The 8,794-nt window shown below is 35.4% G+C and overlaps 1 non-coding gene across 1 annotated transcript; it reads left to right on the plus strand.

Annotated features, from left to right (window-relative positions):
- The first annotated feature begins 2,584 nt into the window (after window positions 1-2,584).
- Window positions 2,585-2,691, plus strand: LOC139038539 (U6 spliceosomal RNA). Its single transcript, XR_011491580.1, has one exon. It is a non-coding gene; the product is annotated as a U6 spliceosomal RNA (small nuclear RNA).
- The last annotated feature ends 6,103 nt before the right edge of the window (window positions 2,692-8,794 follow it).

Here is an 8,794-nt window from a genome sequence, read left to right on the forward strand (position 1 = left end):
GGGCTTCCCTAGTAGCTCAGTTGATAAAGAATCTGCCTGCAATGCAGGAGACCCCGGTTCGATTCCTGGGTCAGGAAGATCCCCTGGAGAAGGGGTAGGTGACCTACTCCAGTATCCTTGGGCTTCTCTGGTGGCTCAGCTGATAAAGAATCCGCCTGCAATGTGGGAGACCTGGGTTCGATCCCTGGGTTGGGAAGATCCCCTGGAGAAGGAAAGAGCTACCCACTCCAGTATTCTGGCCTGGAGAATTCCTTGGACCGTATAGTCCATGGGGTTGCTAAAGAGTTGGACACAACTGAGTCACTTTCACTTTTCATCTTATTATAAAAACTGCATGCATCAAAATCCAGATTTTAAAAAGCCAGTTGATTGTGATAATTTACTATGAAAGGCATCTCCCATGAGAAATTTTTTCAATGATTCTTTAACCTGCGGGCACCTGAGTATCACTGAGCTGATTCTCCACACCCAAACCACACTCCAGAGCAATTAAATCAGAACCTCTGGAGCTAGAATCTGGGTATCAGTACTTAAAAAAAAATTATTTAATTTTTAATTGGAGAACAATTGTGTTACAATATTGTGGTGGTTTCTGCCGTACGTCAACATGAATCAGCCACAGGCATACACATGTCCCCTCTGTGAGATGGTTAAGGACAAGGAAGCCTGGTGTGCTGCAGTTCATGGGGTCGCAAAAGAGGAATTTTTAAGGGGATGCAATGACAGAAGCACAGTTGTAGTGTTATGATACGTGAATGCTAAATTCATGAGGAGAGCTGCTGTGTGTCTTTGAAATGCACCTAATAAAGGACCAAAGGCACATCACGATGAAGACACTGACAGAGGATTGTTTACAGAGAGCATTTACCAACTCTGAGATGGAAGCCTTGTTGATTAATGTTAAATTCACACTAGCACTGTGTGTTTGAAGCTGGTTGCTGTGTTTAATTCAACTGCTGAATAAATTTAGTTAGAGCTTTATACATGCATGTGCTCAGTCATTCAGTTGTGTCTGACCCTTTGTGACCCCAGCAGGCTCCTCTGTTCATGGGATTTTCCAGGCAAGAATACTAGAATGGGTTGCCATTTCCTACTCCAAGGTTTAAACACAGTGGGTGATTAATTTATTTTTGAGCATATCTCTTTTGTTACAAAGCCTAGCTAAAACCACAGAGTACATTTGTTGTATGAAAAAGAGCCCCAAATTTGCTCACTGCACTGGTTTCCAGGAAGGGATGACCACTGTTGATAAAGGCATTCTTATCTATGTTGTGAAGAAAGTAGGGTAAGAAGCTTAGGAATTTCAGCCTCAAATAGGGGTGATTCCAAATGCGTGATTCTTGAAAATTCAAGATGTTTTGGGTGCTCAGCTAGGAGATGCATGAGTCCATTGATAAAAAGGAAGATAAAGGAAGTGTTTGTCTCCCAAGAGTGGGAATCAGAGATGGAAGTGGGACAAGGAGTTGGGATTTTGTCATTTTTGTTGTTACAAGCCATATTGTTTTTGAATTTTGTAAACCATAAATGTGTGTTAATTTGATAAAAATTAAATGAAAAATTAAAATGTCTGATACATTTATTTATAACAGTGCTTTTTCACAGGGAGAAAAAAAAGGTTATAATTATTCAAAGTTTTTGCTCAATATACTTGTGAATTGTCCAAATTTTTTTGCAAGAATATATTCACACATGACATATTCTTAAAATAAGTAAAAATATGTAAGAGTAAAAGAAATAACAAAAGAATATATCCTAGGGAAAAAGATTTAATTTCAATGAAATAAATGAATGGTCGACTTCAAAATGTAAATGAAATGGTAGACTAAAATTTTCTACTAATTGTTTACTAATTTGAATAAAAAGTGATTCTCATCTGGACAGAGTATGGTTTGATTTGGAGACACTAAAACTAAAGAAACAAGTCCTAAAACCTGCCAGAATAATAATAATAAAAAAAAAACTTAAATCCCTATATTGGAAAAAGTAGTACACTGATTCTGTATTTCTCATCAGCTGTGCTGGCCCTAAGAATATAATATGATAAGATCTTGGAAGATTGAAGAAAAAACTAGAACCTAGAATTCCTTATCTAGCCAAATTATTATTTAAGCATGAAGAAAAAATTAAAGATATTTGGGACATTCAATTATTCAAGATATTTTTACCTCCAGGCCTCAAGAAATATTAATGGAAGATGCATTCCAACAAAATAAAAAATAAATCCCCAAAGAAAGTAAAGAACACAAAAGAAATAATGAGTCAAGAAATAAGGAAGGACAAAGATGATGAAAGAACAAGATTAAAAATAATCTGAATCTAAAATACCAGTGATAGCAACAACCCACCAAAGGTATAAAAACTATAATTTATCCTGCGTCTGAATATACTACATATTTAATACAATGAAATTAAAATTTATGCAAAATGAGTAATAAATATATACTTTGAAATTTAAAATTAATTTCAAGTATATTTGTAGTTATAGAATAAAGAAAAATATAAATGACAAACTTCTTAAAAATGATAAAGCACAACATAGTAAAATCTATAAATGAAGTTGTGGTCACAGAAAAACTTACAACTAGTGCTCACTTTGGCAGCACATATACTAAAATTGGAACGATACAGAGAAGATTAGCATGGCCCCTGCGCAAGGATGACATGCAAATTCGTGAAGCGTTCCATATTTTTAGACAGAAATATAGATCAATGGAACAGAATAGAAAGCCCAGAGATAAATCCACGAACCTATGGTCACCTTATCTTCAACAAAGCAGGCAAGAATATACAATGGAAAAAAAACCACCTCTTTAACAAGTGGTGCTGGGAAAACTGGTCAACCACTTGTAAAAGAATGAAACTAGAACACTTTCTAACACCATACACAAAAATAAACTCAAAATGGATTAAAGATCTAAATGCAAGACCAGAAACTATAAAACTCCTAGAGGAGAACATAGGCAAAACACTCTCCGACATAAATCACAGCAGGATCCTCTATGACCCACCTCCCAGAATATTGGAAATAAAAGCATAAATAAACAAATGGGACCTAATGAAACTTAAAAGCTTTTGCACAACAAAGGACACTATAAGCAAGGTGAAAAGACAGCCTTCAGAATGGGAGAAAATAATAGCAAATGAAGGAACAAACAAAAGTTTAATCTAAAAAATACACAAGCAACTCCTGCAGCTCAACTCCAGAAAAATAAATGACCCAGTCAAAAAATGGGCCAAAGATCTAAACAGACGTTTCTCCAAAGAAGCCGTACAGATGGCTAACAAACACATGGAAAGATGCTCAACATCACTCATTATCAGAGAAATGCAAATCAAAACCACAATGAGGTACCATTACACGCCAGTCAGGATGACTGCTATCCAAAAGTCTACAAGCAATAAATGCTGGAGAGGGTGTGGAGAAAAGGGAACCCTCTTACACTGTTGGTGGGAATGCAAACTAGTACAGCCACTATGGAGAACAGTGTGGAGATTCCTTAAAAAACTGGAAACAGAACTGCCATATGACCCAGCAATCCCATTCCTGGGCATACACACCAAGGAAACCAGATCTGAAAGAGACACGTGCACCCCAATGTTCATCGCAGCACTGTTTATAATAGCCAGGACATGGAAGCAACCTAGATGCCCATCAGCAGACGAATGGATGAGGAAGCTGTGGTACATATACACCATGGAATATTACTCAGCCATTAAAAAGAATTTATTTGAATCAGCTCTAATGAGATGGATGAAACTGGAGCCCATTATACAGAGAGAAGTAAGCCAAAAAGAAAAACACCGATACGGTATACTAATGCATATATATGGAATTTTGAAAGATGGTAACAATAACCCTATATGCAAGACAGAAAAAGAGACACAGATGTATAGAACAGAGTTTTGAACTCTATGGGAGAAGGAGAGGGTGGGATGATCTGAGAGACCAGCATCGAAACATATATATCATCAAGTGTGAAACAGATTGCCAGTCCAGGTTGGATGCATGAGACAAGTGCTTGGGGCTGGTGCACTGGGATGACCCAGAGGGATGGGATGGGGAGGGAGATGAGAGGGGGGTTCAGGATGGGGAACACATGTAAATCCATGGCTGATTCATGTCAATGTATGGCAAAAACCACTACAATATTGCAAAGTAATTAGCCTCCAACTAATAAAAATAATTGGAAAAAAAAACCCTTACAACTAAAAAGTCAAAATTATACAGTAATACTGATTGAAAATGAATGATCTTCCAACCAAAGAATCTTTGAAAATAATAATAAGATAGCCTTGAAAAAGGAGGAAGACATATTAAAAGATATGAATAATAGTTCATAGTTAATTCATAAAATATTGTTTATTTGAAAACATTAATAACATTACTATAACATTTTAAAAAATCTTAGTAAGAATAAAAAGACAATGGAAATGTCATTACCAAAGAGATAGAGCCATAAACACCAATAGAGAAGAGAGTAAATGTTAGAACATAAATAAAATTTTACAATAATGTATTTGAAAGATTGCATGATATGAATTATTCTCTAGGAAAATGTAAATCATAGAAATAAATCTCAAAGCAAGTAGAAAACCAACTTTATAATACAATATAATTGAAAAGGGAATCAAAGTACTGGTATTAAAAATGGTAGAAAATCCAAATAGATTTATGGATGATTTCTACCAAAACCTTAAGAAACAGATAATTTCCATGATCCATAAATTAGTCCACTACATCAAAAAATTGGAAAGCTTTGTAACTCACTTAACTGAATTTCAAAAACTTGGCAAAGGAAGCAATAGAAAAAGAAAACATAGAACATTCTTACTTAAAAATATAGGGCAAAATTTTTAAATAAAATATCAACAAATTGAATACAAATCTACATTAAAGAATACAGCACAGAGCCTAGGAATTCAGAGATGAGTCAACACAAGAAAATTTTACTGATATAATTTAGTATGCTAATAAATGATTTAAAGGAAAAAATCCTTACAACCATCTCAAATAGATGCAGAAAAAATGATAAATTTCAATGACCCATAAATCAAAAAAATTTTAGTCAGCTAGAAATGTAATAGGTTTAAAAAATCTTTAGAGAGCATTTAACAGAAATCTAGAGCAAACATCATACCTAATGGCAAAATAATAGAAATTTTAAAAATTAAGTTAGAAAAAAGAGAAGGTTAGTATACTATCACTGAAATGCTAAACTTTGTACTGGAGATTTTAACCAATGCACTAAGACAAGAAGAAGAAATATGAGATATAAGTACTAAAAGGAGGAGTTTTCATTTATAGACAAAACAATTTTTATACCAAAAATTGAAGAGAAATAACTGATAAAACTAGTGAAAGAGTTAAGCAAAGTGGTTAAATATCAGAACCACATATTAGAATCAATTAATTTAAGAAATTTGACTAACTAGATATTAAAATAAATACAATTCATTTTTTTATTTTGGCTTAAGTTTCAAGGCAATAAATGGCAATTCTTTCCAAAGTTGGTGCTGGATCACCCATAAAAGACTAACAAGTTCTGTGACCCTTTGATCTTTTACCCAACTCAAAGGTACAAAAGAATTAGAATTTTGGAATTGAACATTGAAGACATTGTTTCTTTGTGAGAGAGACTATAAGAGATCACTTATAGAGATCACTTGAAGAGGCTGATATATTTCCTGGAGATTGAGGGCCAAGGTGCTTGATACCCATCCAAGGAATCTAAAGATGTAACCAAACTACACATATGTGTAATATTCATATATGTGTTTGTAAATCTGTAAGGATACAGGCTACACTAATGAAAATGGTTACTTTGGCATTGGAATTGAGACAAGGAAGACACAGCTTTATTTCAGTTGTTTGAAAGAGACATTATTATTACTGAAATAATGAGTGAATAATATTGATTTGAAAGCAAGTGAAAGTTGGCTTTTTCAATTATTTGTGTCTGAAGTGAATATAATTTCTGGTTTCACATATTAATAGCTACCACTTTTGATAACAACCCAAAGTCCTTTCCAAAGTCTGAGGACATAACTCACTCCTTTAAAAAGGATTCATTTTTGAGGATAGATTTTTTTCATGAACTTTATTTTAAATCTTATGTGTTTATATTATGTGTGTGCTAAGTTGCTTCAGTCATGTCCAGCTCTCTCTGATCCCATGGACTATAGCCTGTCACACTTCTCTGTCCATGGGATTCTCCAGGCAAGAATACTGGAGTGGGTTGCCATGCCTTCCTCATTTACATTATAGTTTTATGCTTATAAAAATTCCAATAATACAGAATAACATAATTGAAGTTAATGCTTTCCTTCACCTCTTCCTCTTCTAGTTTTGTGCTTCTCCTCAGAGGTAAACATTTTTATCAGTCTCGTGTGTATTTATTGATATAATTTTTGTGCATTTACATGTATACTTAAGTGACTATAACACATTTACATAAATTAAATCAAGTTTGTTGTTGCTGTTATTTGGTCATTAAGTCTTGTCTGACTCTCTTGAGACTCCATGAGCTGCAGCCCACCAGGCTCCTCTGTCCATGGGATTTTCCAGGCAAGAATACTGGAGTAGGTTGCAATTTCTGTCTCCAGGGGATCTTCCCGACCCAAGGATCAAACCCAGGTCTCTTGCATTGGCAGGCGGACTCTTTATCTACCGAACCTGCAGGGAAGAAGGTAAGGGTAAAGGGTTAGGGGACTATAACACATTTACACAAATTAAATCAAGTTGCATACATTATTCTGCAGCTTGCTCTTTCACTTAATAACAGTGGATATTGTTCCATGATTGTACATATAAATCTTCCACAGAATTCTTTTAAATTTTGCCTAATATTTTATATGAATACCCTATGATTTAACTATTCCCATACTAAACATCTAACATTTAGATTTTTCCTAAATATTTGCTGCAATGAACACTTCTGTATATATATCTTGGGGTACAAACTAATATATAGATGAGAATGGGATGAAACAGTTTCTCAAAGGGAAAAAAAGTGCTATTACTGCAGGAAAGATGGTTGGTAGGTAAGCAAAAGCACCAGGCAAAATCAAAATTTGAGACCTTACCAGTTTAAATGAAATGCTCATTTGCTTCTGTAATTTGATTGAACTGTGTAAGAATGCCACGGTGAGCCAGAGTGTTAATTAGGTTGAGAGTAACCAATCTACAACCTCCGATGAACGGGTAGACATTGGTCTTTGAGAGATAAAATGAGGGTGAGCTTAAGTTCACATAGGCACCGTTATCAATGTGAATAGCAAAATAACTTTATGGCCATATTGATATCATTCTTCATGAAAGAAAGATACTTTCAGGTACTTTCTGAATACTTGAATATCTGTCAGGTACTCAGATATTCTTTAATACCTGAAGAATACTCACTAGGTTAAGCCAGGCTTCACTATGGGATATCTATACTAATTCTATTAAGTGTGAAACTCTACAAACTCGATTTTATCAGTTGGTTGTTAACTCTACCCTTGCCTCTGAGCTGGGTTAATTCCATCTTAAGGACTACTAAGCGCTTTTGATTAAGGGGTTCCATTTGGGGATTCTCTTTTCGAAGCGAAGCTCCTTACCTTTCCTTTCTCTTTCTCCTGGATCCCAGTGGCTTGGTTGGAGTGCTAACCTGTTAACATGGTCTATAAAGGCTGTGTCCTTCTATCTCCGGAAGGGGTGATGATCCTACCATTCCTTAGCTCATGGAGAATGTCTTGCAGCTGTCTGAGGAACACAGATCATTAGTGATTTTGGCAGGATTTTGTTGGAAGCACAATGCTAAAGATGAAAGGTCAGTTTTATTTAACTGATGAAAACAATGAGTAGCAGATTAAGCTAGTTTTCTGGTAAACAGTGCCATTCCTTTCCAGTAAATAGTGTCAAGATGCCTTGATGAATAACATACATGGAGATAAAGAAGAACATCACTCAGTGATGGAAAATTAGGTATCTCCATAAACTCAAATATGCCTTTAGTTTTCTTGCTATGATCTGTTCCCTAAAACATTTACCAACAGGTCATCTGGTCGTACTAATGGAAAAAATGAAGTATGTTCTGCTGAAGACACAGTCTACAGAGATGGGCCAGTTTAAGGACTATTCTTTTCATCTGTCTGAAGTGTTAAGACACCAAAACAAAGCAGTGTGTTCCGTGCTACTCCTGCCTTGCCCACCCGTCTGTTGAAGCTCAGAAATGAGCTGGAATGCAGTTAGCAAGGAGCCAGTCTAATAAAAATCGAATGTGGCATACCAACCCGTCAGCATCCTTCACTGTAAGATAGAAGACATAGTTTTGGCCTGCTTGAGTGCATTTTTTGAAATACACATTAAACAGTCCATGCTGAGAGGCAGAATATCTGAAATTGAGACAAGAAGCTATACGGTGCTTGTAATCTGGAGAAGGTACCCAAGTTATCTCCATAGTAGTGAATGCTTAGGGTAGGTGCTTAAGGAAGACCATTAACTCTTGCGAGATATTCATGGACCAGTTAGACATTTTCTGTCATGGTACTGCAAATAATTAAAATAACTGCTAACATTCATTGAATGCTTATTATGTGCTAAGCATTGTGCTCAATGCTTTTCAAGGATGATTTTATTCATTCTTTAAGGTAACTATGAGATAAGAAAAAGAGACATGGAAGGGTTAAAAGTGAAAGAGTTCAAAGCCTCATGGCTAGTGTTGAAATTGGGATTTGAACCCAAGAGATATATAACTCTTGGACCACACTTCAGCCATTATATATAGTATCACTAAATTATCTCCTAGAGGCCTGA

Source organism: Odocoileus virginianus, chromosome 15 (assembly GCF_023699985.2).
Source record: "Odocoileus virginianus isolate 20LAN1187 ecotype Illinois chromosome 15, Ovbor_1.2, whole genome shotgun sequence".
Taxonomy (NCBI): Eukaryota; Metazoa; Chordata; class Mammalia; order Artiodactyla; family Cervidae; genus Odocoileus; species Odocoileus virginianus.